Below are 17,344 nucleotides of genomic sequence, written 5' to 3' on the forward strand. Positions count from 1 at the left end.
CTAATTTTAAGGTCCTAGGTCATTGGTTGACCTTGCAGGTCAGGTCAATGACTTAAAAGTCGGGAACATCGGGACCTGTTAGAACGTCGTAAAGTGTGGCTCCTATTGGGTTTTTCGGGGCGCTGATCACGAATATCATGTTAGTTTTGATAACAGATGATGTCTTTATGCATTTAGTCCAGGTCGGGTCAGGTCAAGTCAGGTCAACCAGTAGGGGTCCTGCCGGGTATTCCTAGTAGGTGTCAACCGCCTCTGACAGCTTCGTAACATGTTACGAAGGTACCAATACTACTTCGTAAACGTTCATATGGTTGCTAAATTCGAATTCAGCTAAAAAAAACTGGCCTAGAAACATGTAAAACTCGAAAAAGTGAACCGAGGTCACCAAAGGTCAATGACCTGACCTGACCTTCAGGTGACCTTGACACCCACCCTAATGCATGGGGGCAACATCATATCACATGTTTGAACGCTTGAAACCACGAAAAGACTGCAAACGCGCGGCAAATGCGTGCCGACATACGCCGAATCGCGATTCCGGCCAAACATAGTCTCGAAAAGTAGGTCACATGTCAAAGGTCATTGGGGTCAGGATCATGAAATTTTCAGGGTAGGTGTAAAATTGATTAACGCGAGGGTACTGAAAGTTTCGTCGCGATCGGCCGCTTTTTACGCGAGCTATTCGCGAAAAACCATGGGGGGGTCCGTTCGACCCCCCCCCCCCTATACGGGCGAGGGTTAAAATGCCAAAATCAAAGGGGGCGCGGTGCCCCGGTGCCCTCTCCGTTCCGCCGCCTATGTTCCCATAAATGAAGAAGAAGAAGAGGAACATCGCTTAACATCAGAAGCCAGTTTTACCAACAGAAAAATAGCCGCCTGCCGGAAATTTTTATCTGAAGACCGCACCGCTTCACATACGCGGAGCGTATACGCGATGGGCACGTAAGCGGATAGGGCTTTGCCGTTTACGCTCCGTATGTGGTGAAGCGGTCTTTTGGCAAAAAATTCCGGCAGGCTATTTTTCTGTTGGTAAAACTGGCCTCAGATCAGGCTTCAGACTCGCACCAAACTGCCGGCGGTGGGTCGCTGGACTCACGCCGGGCCAGGGCCGCCCCGAGGCAGCCAATCAGCGGTCGCCGCCGCGGGTGGCCCATGACCCGGACCAAGGCGGCGCGGCGGCGGACGCACAGTGGGGATTTTTCCGATCTAGCACGTATTTATTCGTAGAGGGCAAACCATAGGTAGAATTGTAGCCAGATTGTGCACAGATGTTGGCTGGTGTGTCCTGGTGAGAATTTTACCTGTAAATGTGCATAATCAACATAGTATAGGGGGTTCAGTTGGACCCCCCGCTCAGCCGTTTGGCCCCTGATCAAGCTAGAGCTTCGCGGAAAAGTCAAGCGTGCTGCCTATGTCGAAATTAGGCCGAATATATCCAATTTCAAAGTCGAAGGTCATAAGCTGACTTTCCAAGTCAGTTTAATGACCCAACTAAAGTTGGGAAATCGAGGCCTCTTGAAACTTCGCAAAGTTAGGGTGTTACGGGGTATTTTGGGGTGCTGATCACGAATTTCATGTTAGTTTTGATCACAGACGATGTCTTTATGCATTTAGGCCAGGTCGGGTCAGGTCAGGTTAGATCATTTAATAGGCGTCCTGCCGGCCATCCATAGAAGTATCACCTACTACTGATAGCTTCGTAACATGGAACGAAGGCACTAGAACTACTTCGTAAATATTCAAATGGCTGCTAAAATCGAAATCAGCACCAAAAACTACCCTAGAAACAAGTAAAACTCGAAAAAGTGAACCAAGGTCATCAAAAGGTCAATGACCTTGACTTGACCTTCACGTGACCTTGACTCCCACCATGATGCATGGCACCAACATCATTTCACATATTTGAACGTTTAAAACCACAAAAGGACTGGAAACCGCGGATAATGTGAGCTGGCATACGCCGAATCGCGATTCCGGCCAAACATGGTCTCGAGAAATATGCCACAGGTCAAAGGTCAGTTGGGTCAGAGTCATGAAATTTTTAGGTTAGATGTAACATTGATGATCTCGAGGGTACCGAAAGTTTCGGCGCGATCGGCCGGTTTTTGCGCGAGTAATTTGCGGAAAACCATGGGGTTTTATCCGACCCCTTCCCCCTCCCCCTCCCCACAAGTGCGATGGTTAATAAGGTTACGGTATGTATAATTTACGCTTGTCATCCTATTCCTAATGAATGTGTCTCAGAAAATATGCATCATATAAATCACGAAGTAAAATTATTCGCCTATGTCCAAAACATACCTATATCGTGCTGTTTGCCCTAGCGCTCCTCGAGTGGGGTGTTAAGATACTCTAATGTGAATATTCCGTGTTCAGGCAAGTTTCGGCAGCCAAACTAGGCGTTGTCTTGTGCAGAAGAAAGTGGCGAATTCGATAGGATATATTTCGGAGTGGAAAAGTGTGGAGAACATTGTTGATTTCCTACATTTATTTAGAATACCATTCCTTCAATATGGTGTCTGTAAGGGTTTTTTGTAAAGGGCATTTTTGTGACCTTAGTAAGGTTGTGGCATACTATCTGTTTGCCATTCCATTCCTAATAAAGGTGCCTTTCAGACGATATGCAACTTTAAGACCTCGCAAGATTAAAACCAACAGGACAGGACAATGAAATTTAGCTATACTTTCGGGCCTTGCTGAGCCCATTGAGTAATCACGCATGAGTGTGAACTTTGGGCGCATTTTTCCTAGTTTTGCTGTGGACATACAGATAAAACAAGGCCATATATGAAAAATTCAGACATTTCTTAGCCCTACTGACACAAAAAATAAACAAAAATCCAAAAAATATTTTTTGAATTAATAGGCGCTAGATCGGAAGAATCCCCACTGTGGGACGGCCGCAGCGCTGAAACAGCACCCAACCACGGCGCTCAGCAGCAGCGCCAAGCAGCAGCGGCCGGGCCGACAGGCCGCGGAGGGAGGGCACTCTGAGCCCCCTTACACCCTTCCTCGACTTCACAGAGTTCTCTTCTATGAGTTCCGCGACTGCCTGGAAAAAAGAGAGCATTCAACTACTATGCATTTCAGACCCCATGAGACCCTGTTTTTCGGCGATAATTTCTCCAATTTTTGTCCAATCAGCTTGAAATTTTGGCATACGGTATTTCAGCTCAAGCGCTAATTTTTGTCAATATGGTCTCTTAACAAAATATCAAAATTTAGAGCACTTGTCGTTGGCTCGTAATGTTAATCAGTTTTTGCACCCGGATAGAGGCTCGCTCGCTGCCGCACCGGATTGGATAGGAGCGCTGGCCAATCACGTTACGCCGGGCCCAGCTTAACTCCGCCCACTGGCCGTGACCGCGATGGGTCTATGCCGTTTCAGTCGGCGTCAGCACCGCGGAGAGGTCGCATCAGGACCGCACACTGGTGACAATGGAGCTGGCAAAGTTGTTTCGGGACGAAAGCCCAAAACTATCCGTTCGAAGGCAGTAGTGTTCTCTTCTCCATATTTTGGTATTTTAACGTCGAACCAGCTCAATATTCATAATGATCAGAGGCCAGTTTTACCAACAGAACAATAGCCGCATGCCGATTTTTTTTGCGGAGACTGGTTCAGATACGGAGCGTAAAAAGCAAAGCCCTATCTGATTACGTGCCCATAGCGTATGCGGTATGTGAAGCGGTCTTTAGGTGAAAATTTCCGGCAGGCGGCTATTTTTCTGTTGGTAAAACTGGCCTCAGAATCAGAGTAGGATCAATTATAGGACCGAACCGGCCGTAAAAGAAAAGATAGATGAACTCTTGGACTCTGGGCACTTATTTACGCCGGAGTTGCACCTATCTGATCGTCAGGTTGGGTTAGGTCACTATACCCGATTACCTGTGAGATCATACGTAAACCTCCACGTGACCCAAAAATATTGATATATTTGGCAGCTTCAATAAATGTTTCTGAGGAAGGCGCACAAAGCAAGCAACAAAGTAGAATGAAGACTGATGTCGCGGGCGCGGCCGATTGCCTGGGGCATCACTCCAGCGAGACGACCGTATTCGTGATTCGTAAAGCGGTGCGGGCCGCCGGGTGGAGCATAAGCGTGATGTGTCGTGTGGTCGAATTGTCCTTTATCACGACGTGCACAAAAAGAAATAAGAATGTGGCAGGCGGACTTTGAGCACTACCTATACGGGATCGGGCAGCACTATACGGGAAAGGTTTCGCAGGAATAGCTGTCAGGCCTACAGAGCTCTAGAAACATAAAAATGTTCAGACTTAAAAGGTGTAGAATTAACCCTCGCACGACCAGGCCATTTCTCATAACACGAACGACCAGGGGGGGGTTGTTACGACCCCCCCCCCCTGGCGTTTCGAAACGGAAGGTCGTAGAGCTAAGCGGAAAAAACCAACGGATTGCTCTCAACGAGATCTCGCGATTGGTGGTATATTTTTTGGTCCTAGGTCAACATTTGACCTACTTATGACCGGTCAAAGGTCAAATTTTCCGAAAAAATCAAACTTTTTCAACTTTGCGCAACGATTGCGGCACAACGGTGAGAGATATTAACTTCAAACCTTCAACAACGTATTCCCCACTCAATTCTGCATCATATATGGTGTTTTTGGTGTATTTACCCTATAAAAGTAAGAGGCCTATTGCTGATGAGTGATATGGTGTCACATCACCCTCCGGTGTTTGTCCCGATTCGTCGGCTGTTGACCACTGCTCCGCTATAAATACTGTAGGTAACGACTCAGAAAAGATATGTGGATATCCACTGCAATGTGGATAGCATCAGCAGAAAACCTCGGGACTCGGTACACACTTCGTGAAAATCCGGCCGGAGGCTGTACCTCTTATGACGTCATAACTCCGTGACCTGACCTGACCCGGTCAATTTTCTTGCACCACACGATAGCCAATGCTTGCCCCAACATGCATGGGAAGTTTCATCATGATCCATCAAACAATGTGGGTACCACCGGCAGAAAACCTAGGGATTCGGCGCACACGTTTGGTAACTGTCGGCCGGAGGCTGTACCTCTTATGACGTCATAACTCCGTGACCTGACATGACCCGATCAATTTTTTCGGCAAAAGATGCGCAAAGGTTGCCCCAGAGGGTATTGAAAATTTCAGGCCGCTACGACAAGCCGTTTAGCGTGCACTTCGAAAAAACCTCAGGGGGGGGGGGGTTGATACAACCCCCCCCCCTAGGCGTTCTAGGGTTAAGAAACACATTTTTTTTGTAATTTGGACGTAGTCTGACCTGATACATAATTTTACGCAACCACTTGAAATCAACAGCGTCTTTTGTGCGTTTTTCACAAGCCCCGAATCTTGTGTGGAATTTTATATTTTTGTGACTGAACAGGAAGTACCTACATTTGTGATGAATACAAAGTCAAGGGCTTCAGCATGCGTTACTTATGCGCGCTTTTTTTTTTGCTCATTCGATGAAGTTACGGCTGCAACAACTGCACGGCAGCTACGCTCCATGCGAGCCGCCCCGGTGCGGCAGCCACCGCCGCCCGCTCCACGCAGCCGACTGACCGGCCAAGGTCACCGCCCCGTCCGCCGGGAGGGCGGAGCTTAATGGTCACGTGTTTGTGACGTCATGCGTACGCACGGATAGCCTCTACTCCACTGACGGATTTACGGAGCCGATTTTAACATTACGAGGCAACGACAAGTACAGGGACCCGCAGTTGCTACTGTACACATATATTACCGATTTAGAATTGCGCTATTATTTGCTAAGTGCCTGGCTATCGGAGAAAGGAAATGTAGTGCAAAGTATGGAGGAATAACACATGTTTGCTCCTAGGACGTATGTTTTGTATAATTCCTCTTACCGCAACAGATATTCTTCCAAAACTACAATCGTGCTATTTTTCCGCGCCGGTTGCCTCCCCAGAGCCCGTCCTTGGTATCGCCTATAGCTTCCGTTCCCGCTACGTGAATGAAAGTCACGTGACTACTACAGGTTTGCGCTCAGTACTAACACACCTAGCCCGAGGGCCGGTCCGTAGCGGGGAGGGGTAGAACGCCAGAGCTCCAGCGCAGTGGAGGTGGTGGTGGCCCGTATCACAAAGAGGCAACCGTAAGCAGAACTACAATTGCCGCAGTATAAGATTATGATCAAGTTTTCTTTAGATGTATTGATTGACAAGAAAGTGCAATGCTTATCCGATATAATAAAACGGTGTCCAAGGCCTTGGAAGAACTATAAAACATATTCAGCAACGTATAAATTTCTGATACAGGCCATGACCTTTCACCTTGCCTCCGGGGAGGACCGCTCAGGAAGCCACATATACCGAACGAATCGAGGCCTCGCAGCGCGGCGGCAGAGGAGGTGGATAAACCATCGCCAGATCTTTCGGTTACTTATGTTGAAGAAGGGAGGGAGTTGAAGGTGTAGGGTGAGGGCTGTTTTCAACCCACTCACCAATCCTTTCCTTATCAACTTATAGCTTACCGAAAAATGCAACACAATGGTGGCCGTCACGAGATGTAGCGAAGAAGTGCCTCAGCCACACCGGTTTTGAGTAAACTTTAAGCATTGGAATTCAGGCCAGTGATCCTGAAGCATTAATTTTTGTACTGAAAAGGCTACGTCAAAAATCATCTTGCACGTTGCTCATCTTACCCCATGGGCGGGGTAACTGTTGAGACACGTCGTGGGGAAAATTGAGCATGGATAGAAAAGCGAACCTTTTCTTTTCGCTGGCGCGGCGAAGAGTGGGCTCTTTTATTTACTCCATGGCATAGATACTTATGGCAAAGTTTTTTCCTCCATCAAAAAAGTGACTGTTTTAAGCCTTCCAATAGCTCGTCAAGTTTTCTATCACGGAAGAAATCATTTTATCCTTCAGATAATCTGCAAATCACTTACAACTTGTGTAATCAACAAAGAAAAACAATTTCCTACCATTTTATTCAGCAGGAACAAGCGCAGCTCAGTTTGGTTTTCGACAGCGGAGACAACAATGGCTTACCCGGCTCATTTTCCCCAGGTGAAAATGGCTCATCTTGCCCCACCCGTGGCCATTTTCGATTAATGACACCCGCTAAGGAAAATAACCATACACCGCAGATAACAACCATCTCATTTTAAAGGCAAAACATGTCTTAGTTATCAGGGGCGATACCACATGTTACCGGGTGCTGAGCGTGAGAACGTTGCCGTCTCACGTGAGAGACTGCAACATCGTAAGCGAACGGCACATGGAAGCTCAAGTCAATTAGCGCCATAGGAGCTGAGAAACATGGGGTGGCTAAACTTGCCCCTTGGCTCATCTTACCTCACTCTCCCCCTATTTGGGGCTCTCAACTTTGATTTGTTGAAGTTTTTTGTCTGTTCATTATAAAAGATGTCAAATTTGCCGTATCATTAAACTTTTATTGAGTTTGTATTTCACACTTATCTAAAATGAACAATTTTGTCACTGGCTTCTTTTATGAATGGAATTGGATGGTCGCATGAATGACCGAATGAATAGCTCCATTTGAGCATCAGCTAAAATCAATCCTAAAATTTAATCTACCAGTCTGCACCGAAAAGGTTTAAAGGGACCCTCCCACCTTCAAAAAAGTTTATGAATTGGTATGAAAGTGATGTCGCTCGGTTCAGAAAGAGGGAAAACGAATATCTACCAAATTTCACCGAAAAATATTCACCGGTTTTCAAGATATTAGACTTTTACTTTTGTTTACTTTTTTTGGGATCTCCGCTGTTTCTAGCGACTTTATTTTAGAAGTGCGGCGTTTGCGGCAGATGTTGCGCGCAAATAGCATATACCACCGCGTGCTACAAAACGTTTTAGTCAAACATTTAAAAATCGTTAGATATCTGCGCTGACGTCACACATTCAGAGGGGTATTCTTAAGCATTAGCCCCTCTGAATCAAAATGCTGCAATTTTGAAATTCAATATTTCCGATTTAAGGCATTTCTCGATGTTGTGAGTGCCGAAACCGGTAATTGTGAGCCAGGGACCCCATTTTGGCTATCTCAACTCAAATCTAATGTTAAGGTGGGAGGGTCCCTTTAAAAACCAGTGCAAGTTAGGTGCAGTTTCTAATATATGCCGTTTTTTATTATGAGTGTCTCATAGCTCCTTAATCTTGAGCCGCTTCTCTTACGATTCATTTTATGTGGTGCTTACATTGTTCAAGAAGTTATAGTATTCGAGCTCGTTGGTCTTAAAAACTGCTATCGAAGTAAATTAAAGTGCTTCGGGCTTCGGCACTTAAAAACCAATCGATATTTAACCCTCACCCACTTAGGCATGTCTTTTCAGCGTCTTACATGTAGCGGAGGGGCGTAGAAACCCTCAGCCATTCGGCCCTTGATAAAAATAGCCAGAGCTTCGCTGAAAAAATAAAAAAGAGCGAGCTGCTCGTGACGAGAGAAATCCGATGATTTGAGGGTCCTGGTCATCGCTGACGAGAGAAAGCCAATTATTTTCATGTCCGTCAATGCTGAGATCCTAGGTTACTGGTTGACCTCCCAGATCAGGTTAATAACCCAAAAGCACGGAAAATTGGGTCCCGCTAGAATTTCTACAAGTGAAGTTTGCTGGGACTTGGCTTGTTTCTGACTCCGAATTTGCACTTGCTTTGATCAAAGATGATGTATCAAAGCATTTGGGGTAGGACGGGTCACGCCAGATCACCCATTAGGCGTTCTGCCGGCTATCCATAGAATGTTAACCAGCACTTACAGCCTTGCAACATATTGTATAGGCACTGTAACTGATACCTAAGTATGCCTAGTTTTCAAATGCTAAAATGAGTGCTAAATTTCAAACCAACACTTCCTAAAAACCACAGTAAAAAGGTGTAAATTTAAGGAAGTTAACCGAAATCATTTCAAGTAAATGACCTTAACCTGAGTTTCACGTGACCTTGGCACCCACAACAATCAATGAGACAAACATTAGATAGTATATTTCACATGTTGTCACGTTGCTAATCACGAAACGACTATGGAAATACACAGAAGATGTGCGCTGACTTTCAATTGCTATTCTGGCCTGACATGATCTTGAGAAAAATAATCACAGGTTAAAGGTAATTTGGTTCAGAGATTTAAAATTCTCAGACAAGATGGAAAAATGATAAGGGCTATTTAATTTTCCGGGAAGTTGTAAAATTGATTAACTCCAGGGCACCAAAGAATCGTCGCAATCCTTCGCTTTGCCGCGATTTATTGGTGAAAAACAGGGGGCGCGGTCTACTTACCTGACCTCTACTTATATGTGTGGTGAGGGCTAATATTCATTTTATCTGTGTTGATGAATATGTAACAATTTCTACATGAACTGAGACCATTCCATAAGACTTAAGAGTATGTTTTTCTCACGGACAATGACAATATAAAAACAATGCGAATAAAACCAAACGTTTCGGACAACAACGTGCCTTCGTCAGTGGAGAAAAATAAGTGTATAGGTTTAACTCGATGAGAACTATATGCGGCACCGTCTCGGTCTGGCCAGCCGCGGGTTGCCGATAGAATACACAAATGTTTATAAGCTTCCGTGATGTGCTTAAAAGACTGCTGAAAATATATCTTTAAAAAATAAAGATAACTACTTCATCGATTTTAGCGAAAGAAAACATGTATGCCTAATTACTTATTTCTTGCCACTGACGGAGGCACTTTTTTGTGCGAAACGTCTGGTTTTATTCGTATTGTTATTGTATTGTCATTCCCTGTGAGAAAAAAGGATAACTCTTCAGTTAGTAACCAGAACAGCGACACGGCTCAATGTAACACAATTCACTGTGTATACGAAACCTATAATTGTCCCTAAAAATAATCCTATTTACAACTTTTAAAAAGATACAGCCTATACAGCTTAGGCATACAATTTTTTTCTGCATTAAGATAATATTCATTTATCTCCACAGAATACGGTAAATTACTAATTAGTGCTGCTGAAGTTCGCTTTCGAAGCGTCTCCTCCAAGCATTCCACAGCTCTCGTGCCATTTTGGATCACGGAACATGGCTGGGCGCAGGACAGGCCGTCTGCGAGCTTGGACGGACCACGTGACCACCTCCTCCCCTCCCCCTCACTCCCGTCCCCTTCCCCAGCAGGGCGTCCGCCGTCCGATCTAACCGCGCCCCAGGCAGTCGGCTCGGTCCGACCCTCCCCTGGTCGAGCCACGGCCGCCTGAGTTTGTGCCGAGTGCAAAACTGGAGCAGTAACTAGCGCCGGAACTAGTAGTCAGCACGACCATCGTCAGATGGCAGGAGTAAATGGAATAAGCGGTTCCAGGTTTCAGAAGGAATGGGGCAGGAAGAAGCGCTGAAAACAATGTTTTGCTGATATAGCCATAAAAAGTTCACTGAATTAGGAGAGCAGCACATCAGTTTAAAGCCCTTCAGATGGTGGTTTTAATAAGCACACAATCATTTCCCAGTTCGCCTCCAACGGTGTCACAGGCAAAGAATACGCTGAAATACTAGTGTGTACAGAAGCAACTGCGGGTCCCTGTACCCTTAGATTTAATATTTTGTTAAGAGACCATATTGATGAAAATTGGCGCTTGAGCTGAAATGTCCATTGCGAAAATTTGAAGCAAATTGGACAAATATTAAATAAATTATCGCCAAAAAACAGGGTCTCATGGGGTCTGAAATGCATAGTAGGTGTGTTAGTATTTTGGTGTTGGACATCCAAATCAGTGACGATCGCAAGAGGGGGGCGCATCGGGGTCGTGCCCCCCCCCCCCCGCCATCATAATGAAATCGGACTCAAAGGGCCCCATTTCAGCATATCGGGCCGAAGACTGATCGTTGGGTGCCTCATACCGTCTATCTGAGGGTCGCTACCAGTGTGGCCCGTATGTCGGAATTCACGATCCCAACTCGGGCCGCAGTGGCGCTACACAGGTCTTTCATAGCCCACACCGGTTTGAAGGCCCGACATTGACCCTTCAGGGACCTCACAGTTCGACCTGTAAGGACCAATACTATGCTCTGACTCAGAGCATAGTATTGGTCTCATTAAAGGTAGTGTGCCAGCTTTCTTGGACCGTATGGAGTTAATGGCCCAGATAAGGAGAACCGGATTTTTAGAACTTATCCATACCTTCAAAACTCATGGAAACGTCTTAAATTCGTCAAATTTTGAGTACCCCAGTGCGAAATTCGCCCCGACGGGTTGTCGGTCGTACCCCAACCACATTTCACACCACTATGAACAATAAATGCACACACTGAAATCGCTATTACCGATATGCTCATCCAATCAAGTTTCGATAAACCCGTTCATCATCAGCTCCTGCGGTTTCGAACACGCCTGTTAGGTGGTGCGGTAGACCACGCCCAAAGCCAGGGCCCCGGTAACGTGAGGTAGCCAAGTCAGGGCAGCGTGCGCTGACCCAAGCCGGAGCCGCGCGTCCTCCCGGTGTCATGTGATAGCCCGGGGCTGCCCGCGGGGATGCGGTAGACCGCGCCCAAAGCTGCGGCCCCGGCTTGGGTCAGCGCACGCTGCCCCGACTCGGCTACCTCACGTTACCGGGGCCCTGGCTTCGGGCGCGGCTTCTGCTCATACTTTGTGGTGCGGTGGTGGTGCGTCGGGCTGCGCGCTCTGACTTCGGCCAAGAAAAATGCGTCAGCTGATCATTGTCATTTCTGCCACTTGCGTGTGGTGAAATGGGGTCATAACTTATAAGACGGCTTTTTCATATCAATTATTTTACATAAAATCATATTCCAAACCATAAATAATGTTCGACAGCCAAATAAAAGAAACAATACCAATACGGGCTTACAGTTTAAGGCTCGACATTGTGTTGTCTACGATTAGACAGCTGATAACTCATTCCCGTACGTCGTATGGTCGTAACACGATAATGACCTTTGCTTATTGTCACAAGTGCGCCGCATTCGCGATTGTTGCCCGACGCCTGTTTGCAGGTGAGCCCACTACAGTTGTTCTTGGCAGTATGCAGGTTCCTACCAAAATTATAAGCTAAAAGTTTATAATATTGACCAAATTATACCAAAATTCAACCATAACCACATAAAAACTAGAAATATAACCAAATACTAATCAATCAAGATTATAAACCAAATTAATCAATAACTTCACTTACGATTTTTTAAAAGATAAATCTGAGCAGCGACTGCGGATTCGAATTTTCAAAGGGCGTGCAAGATGTGCCGATTGCCCTCCACCCCCACTTTCCCACGTACGGGCACCTTTCCAAAAAGCCGGCACCGCCACTAGTCCGGAATAAGCCGATGCACGTTGGGCATTAGGTAGAAACCCGCATGCTGCCAAGGGTCCGACCCACAGAAATCGGCCTTGGCAAAAGGCTTTGTGGAGGCCCTGAAAAACTGGCATGAAGCCTGAGATCACGGTGTGGGGCCCTCAGGTATCGTTGTACCGATAGGTCGTAACCCTCGGGTATCGACCTGGCTATGTGTGTTTTATATGTCCCACTTGTGAGACAAATGTTAATCTGAGCAATCTTATCATACACTTTTCGACCATATTCTGTATTGTTTTCATTTTATGCCCATTTTAATCCTTTGAATGGTTTGAAACATTTTTTAGCATGATTATAATTATAGTTGTAATAAGAGTTAATAATAAGCTAGTTAATAGGTTGAGTTAATAACAAATCAATAATGGATTTGTTTTTTGACTAGCTTTAGTTATGAGCAAAAGGTTATTATTAACACTTATTACCATTTAAATACAGTGCATTTAAATTTGGGGCTGATTTTGAGTGATCCGGAGCCAGTCAGTGAGCTGCCGTAGAGGTAGCTGATGCTGCTACATAACATTCACGTCATCACCTGCATTGTTGTCTAGTGTCTACCTACATGACTGACGTGCGTTTTTTATCCAAGGCGTCTTTTTTAATTTGTTTCGATCTTAACCCGCGAGCTGCTGGAGGGGGAATGATAAATGCCCCACTTTTTCGCCGCGTTCTAGGTTAAAAACGTCAAATTTTCGGTACCTGTGGGGAATAGATTGAAGTTTGTTGTGACAAAATTTCAAAATAATATTAGTCGAAAATATTTGAGATTTTGAGGTTTTAGTGACTTCATGATTTCCGAGTTTTTCGGCCGAAAACGGCAAATGTAATTTTTTTTATAAAATCACAGAACGGACGTAAAAACATGCCGTAAACGCCATGAGACTGCAATGCCCAGTCAAATGGTATCTTCGTTTTGATGATCGTTCTACATTTTCCAAAATCTTGAGCTGAATCTTGGCAATTTCTCGTGACTACTTCACGACCATGATGCATGCCTTTCTTAAATTGATCTTTTACGACCAAATACGTACTCGTATGAAAAAAAATGAGTGTCACCATCGTGTTCTGCGACCTAAAGTATCCATAGAGCATGTGTCATATGCTGCGAATGCCAATTTTGATTTTCGGGGATATGTTCTTACCTGGTTGACCTGACAGTGACTCTGACCTATCTGTGACTGACACCTACATGGATCTGACACTCGTGTAGCACTTACACGCATATGGAGGATTGTGCTCAGTCTGGACATAGCTTATGACGAGAGACGCCCAGTACAAGGTCCATACAGATGGAAGCCCAATTTCGGGTGTTTGATCTGACCTTACCCGACCTGTGACCTCAAAATTCAACTTTCAAGTACTCATTCGGCGCATCTCGTCGCGTTCTTTCGTTTGCCGCCTCGCGCGTTGCGCTGCGCCTATTGGTTCGTTCTCGACTTATCGTCTGGGGGCGTTTAACGTCCCCCCCCCTCAGCAACTGACGGGAGGCGCAATACCCTAGCGACTGCCGGATTAACTTAACCTTTGCCCTGGCGGGGGGGGGGGGCTCCACGCGATCCCCCCCCCCCTGAGTTTTTTACGGTGGGCGCCAAACTATTAGTCGGATGGTGCTGAAATTTGCTGCTGCCTCTGGGGAATCCTTTGCGCATATTTCGGTAAAAAAAAAAAATTGTCGGTTCATGTCAGGTCACCGAGCTATGACGTGATAATAGGTACAGTACAACCTCCGACCGTTTTTGACAAAATCGTATACATTACTCGTAACTGGACGTGATCTCATCGACAAGAACGAAACTATTCCATTTGATTTACGTCAGATTTTGACAGGATATGGATCTTCACCTTGTATATTCACCTTTTTAAGGTCAACCAAGGTCATTGACACCGCGTGTTCACACGCTGACCTCCGTGATATGAGCTGTGTTTTGTGGGGTTCCTTGAGGTCCTGAATCCGAATCTGTGGTTCAATGTTCACCTAAATGCCTTCAAAACTGTTCCTTGACCTTTACAAGGTCAACCCAGGTCAATTACGACCGTCCTCGCCGGCGGCGGATGTGACCTCCTGTGTTCCCGGGGACTACGCCACGCCAGTGATGACTGAAATGCAGTCAATTATACATCATTTTGTTGCTAATTCGCTGAGAAACACGGTCGTCAAAGTTTCATGGCGCTATCTTTTATAGATTCGCCAATATTGGCTATGTAACTTGGAAAATTTTAGCTTTTCCCCGAAATTTGACCTTTAACCCTCGCCGGACCTATTGGTTTTCTACATACGCGCCGGCCGAGGGGGGGGGGTGCGGGTACGACCCCCCCCCCTCGCCGTTTCGCCCCTGGTGGAGCTAGCGCGTCGCGGAAAAAACGAGCGTGTGTGCCGTTACGAGACGCAGAGATTGGTACCCGATTTTAAGATCCTAGGTCAACCGGTGACCTCTGAGGTCAGGTCAAGTGCCCCAAGGTACGGTTCAGTTTTTGGTGAATAACTTCGCAAAAAATGGCCGCAGAGCGCCGATTTTGGCAGCATCGTGTTCGCCTCGCTCAGGCGCGTCGAATGATATACTTTTTGTCCGGGTCAGGTCAACTTGGGGTGTTGACCTCAGGTCAAGGTCAGGTCAGCACCCCCAGGTCACGAAGTTGGTCGATGTCGCATATCATTCGATTCGGCAGGTCTTCCTGAGTCCATTGGTGGCTTTCCCGACTCGCTAGCTCAATTTAATCAAGAGTTATTGACGAAAAACTAATATGACCTTGATGACATAAATGACGTCACGCAAGGTCATCATTTCAAAAGTGACGCATCTAACCTTGCAAGGAGTGCATCAAATCACGATTATGTGTGCTTGAGATAGTTGGAGATCGTTCCCGGCGCCAGAATAGCAGTTTTCATTTTCCCCATTGACTTATAATGGTGAGGTCACGAAAATGACCTGACCTCATATGACCTTTAGGAAAAGTCCGAGATATACAAGTTGTGGGACTCATAATGGATACTAGATCCTGCAAGTTTCATTTCCCTGTGACATCTCCTCTGGCAGTGAGGGCGTTGCGAAGTTGCGACATCTGAAGACCGTGCAGAGGTTCACTTATGACGTCATAGGTCAGTGACCTGACCTGACTCAAAAATGTGGTTGGTGTCAAAAGATGCGGCTTGAATCAAAGGTCAGGTATGCCAAGTTTCAGCTCTCTATCGCCAGCGTGCTCGGAGCTATCGCGAAAAAAACCTATGGGGGGGGCGGCACCCGCCCCCCCCCCCTCGGCCGGCGAGGGTTAACCTGCCATAACTGGGTCAAATATTAACCTAGGGTAAGAAAGTATACCACCGATAGCGAGTACTCGATGAGAGCAAGTGACTGGTTTTTGTTGCGAAGCGCTACGACGCTTAGTTTCGAAACGCCAGGGGGTCGCATCGACCTATCTCCCCTGCCAGGCCGCGTTATGAAAAATGTCCTGCCAGGGCGGGATTTGTGATCCGCAGCGTAGAACGTTGGATCCATGTGTTTTTATAACTTACATGTACATACATGCATAACTAACTATTTATGTGTACCCATTAATTTGTTATCTGTAACCAGGGTTGTATACCAATCCCAGTAAACATGCCGACGTCGGCCCGACGTCGGCCGACATCGGGGGGACGTCGGCAACTCGGCATCAGCATGCCGACGTCGGTCCAACCTCGGCACGACGTCGGCTGGATGTCGTATATGCCCGCATGTTCCGACGTCCAGCCGAGGTCCAGCCGACGTCGGGCCGACGTCGGACCGAGATCAATTGCTGAGGTCCAGTCGACGTCGGGCCGACGTCCGTTAAAATAATATTAAATACATGTTTCATGTTTCATAAAGAGCTTCTGTATTCAAAATATCCTCAGGAAACTCAAATCTTCCTCCACGCCGCAACCCCCTGATCCGGACTGGACGGGAAACTTTATCCCATTTGGGATTGCCCGTAAGCCGAGCTCGCCCGTAGCCGGGTGCGGTGAGTGCTTGGGGGCTGCTCGGCCTATCCTTTGGACAGGCTCAGCCCCGGCAACTCACCAGGGCCGGGCCCAGTTCATATAGAAAGGCCAGTCGGCAAGTGTCACTTTGCCAAAGTGCCACTTATCAAAGGGACACTTTGGGAAACGTTGGTGCAGGTGTGTAAGAGTGGCTATATGAACCCATTGTGGGGTCGCCCTTTCCAATAAGTGTCACGTAACAGCAATGGGACCAGGGACTCTATATGAACTGGAGTCTGGACCCAGGGTGCTCGCCAAGAAGACCAATGTCTCCATCCTATGATCTTTCCGGCTCTGAAATGGTCTTGTCAGACCGAAAGGGCATAACCCAACAAAACAAACGTAATTCGTTAGCTGGCTGCGTGGTGTAGTCTAGCGCACTAACCTCGCGTTTGAATGACACGGGGTTCGAATCCCATCGCCGGCTGATGATTTTGGCGTGTTGTCCCAGTAAATATGCCGACGTCGGCGACTGGGGGCTCGAATCCCGCCGCCGGTTGATATTTTTGGCGCGTTGTCCCAATAAACATGCCGACGTCGGCCCCGTCGGTCCAACGACAAACGATCTCGTCAACCTCGGCAAACGATCTCGGCCCGACGTCGGCTCGACGTCGGCTGGACTTCGGCTGGACTTCGGAACATGCGGGCATATCCGACGTCCAGCCGATGTCGGGACGAGGTTGAACCGACGTTGGGCCGACGTCGGGCCGAGCCTCGGCCCGACGTCGGGCCGACGTCGTCATGTTTACTGGGAATCAAGTCGATTGAATTGATTGATTTGTTTCAACGCGTATTTTGAGTTGATTGGATTGAGTCGATTGACTTTTCGAGATGACTGGTTGACTGACTCGTTTGACTTAAGCGACTGGTTGACTGATTTGATTCCCGAAAATTAGAGTGACTCGTATGATTGAGTCGATTGAATGGAAAGTTCAAATAAGTTTTAGTTGACGAAAAATAATGACACCAATTGATGACATCAAAGATCACAAAACTACACTGAAAACTGCTTGTCATCACAAGTGCAATATGGGGTAGATGGCCAAATAAAGAACA

The sequence above is a fragment of the Amphibalanus amphitrite genome, unplaced genomic scaffold, assembly GCF_019059575.1.
Source record: "Amphibalanus amphitrite isolate SeventyFive unplaced genomic scaffold, NRLGWU_Aamphi_draft 000572F_arrow, whole genome shotgun sequence".
NCBI lineage: Eukaryota > Metazoa > Arthropoda > Thecostraca > Balanomorpha > Balanidae > Amphibalanus > Amphibalanus amphitrite.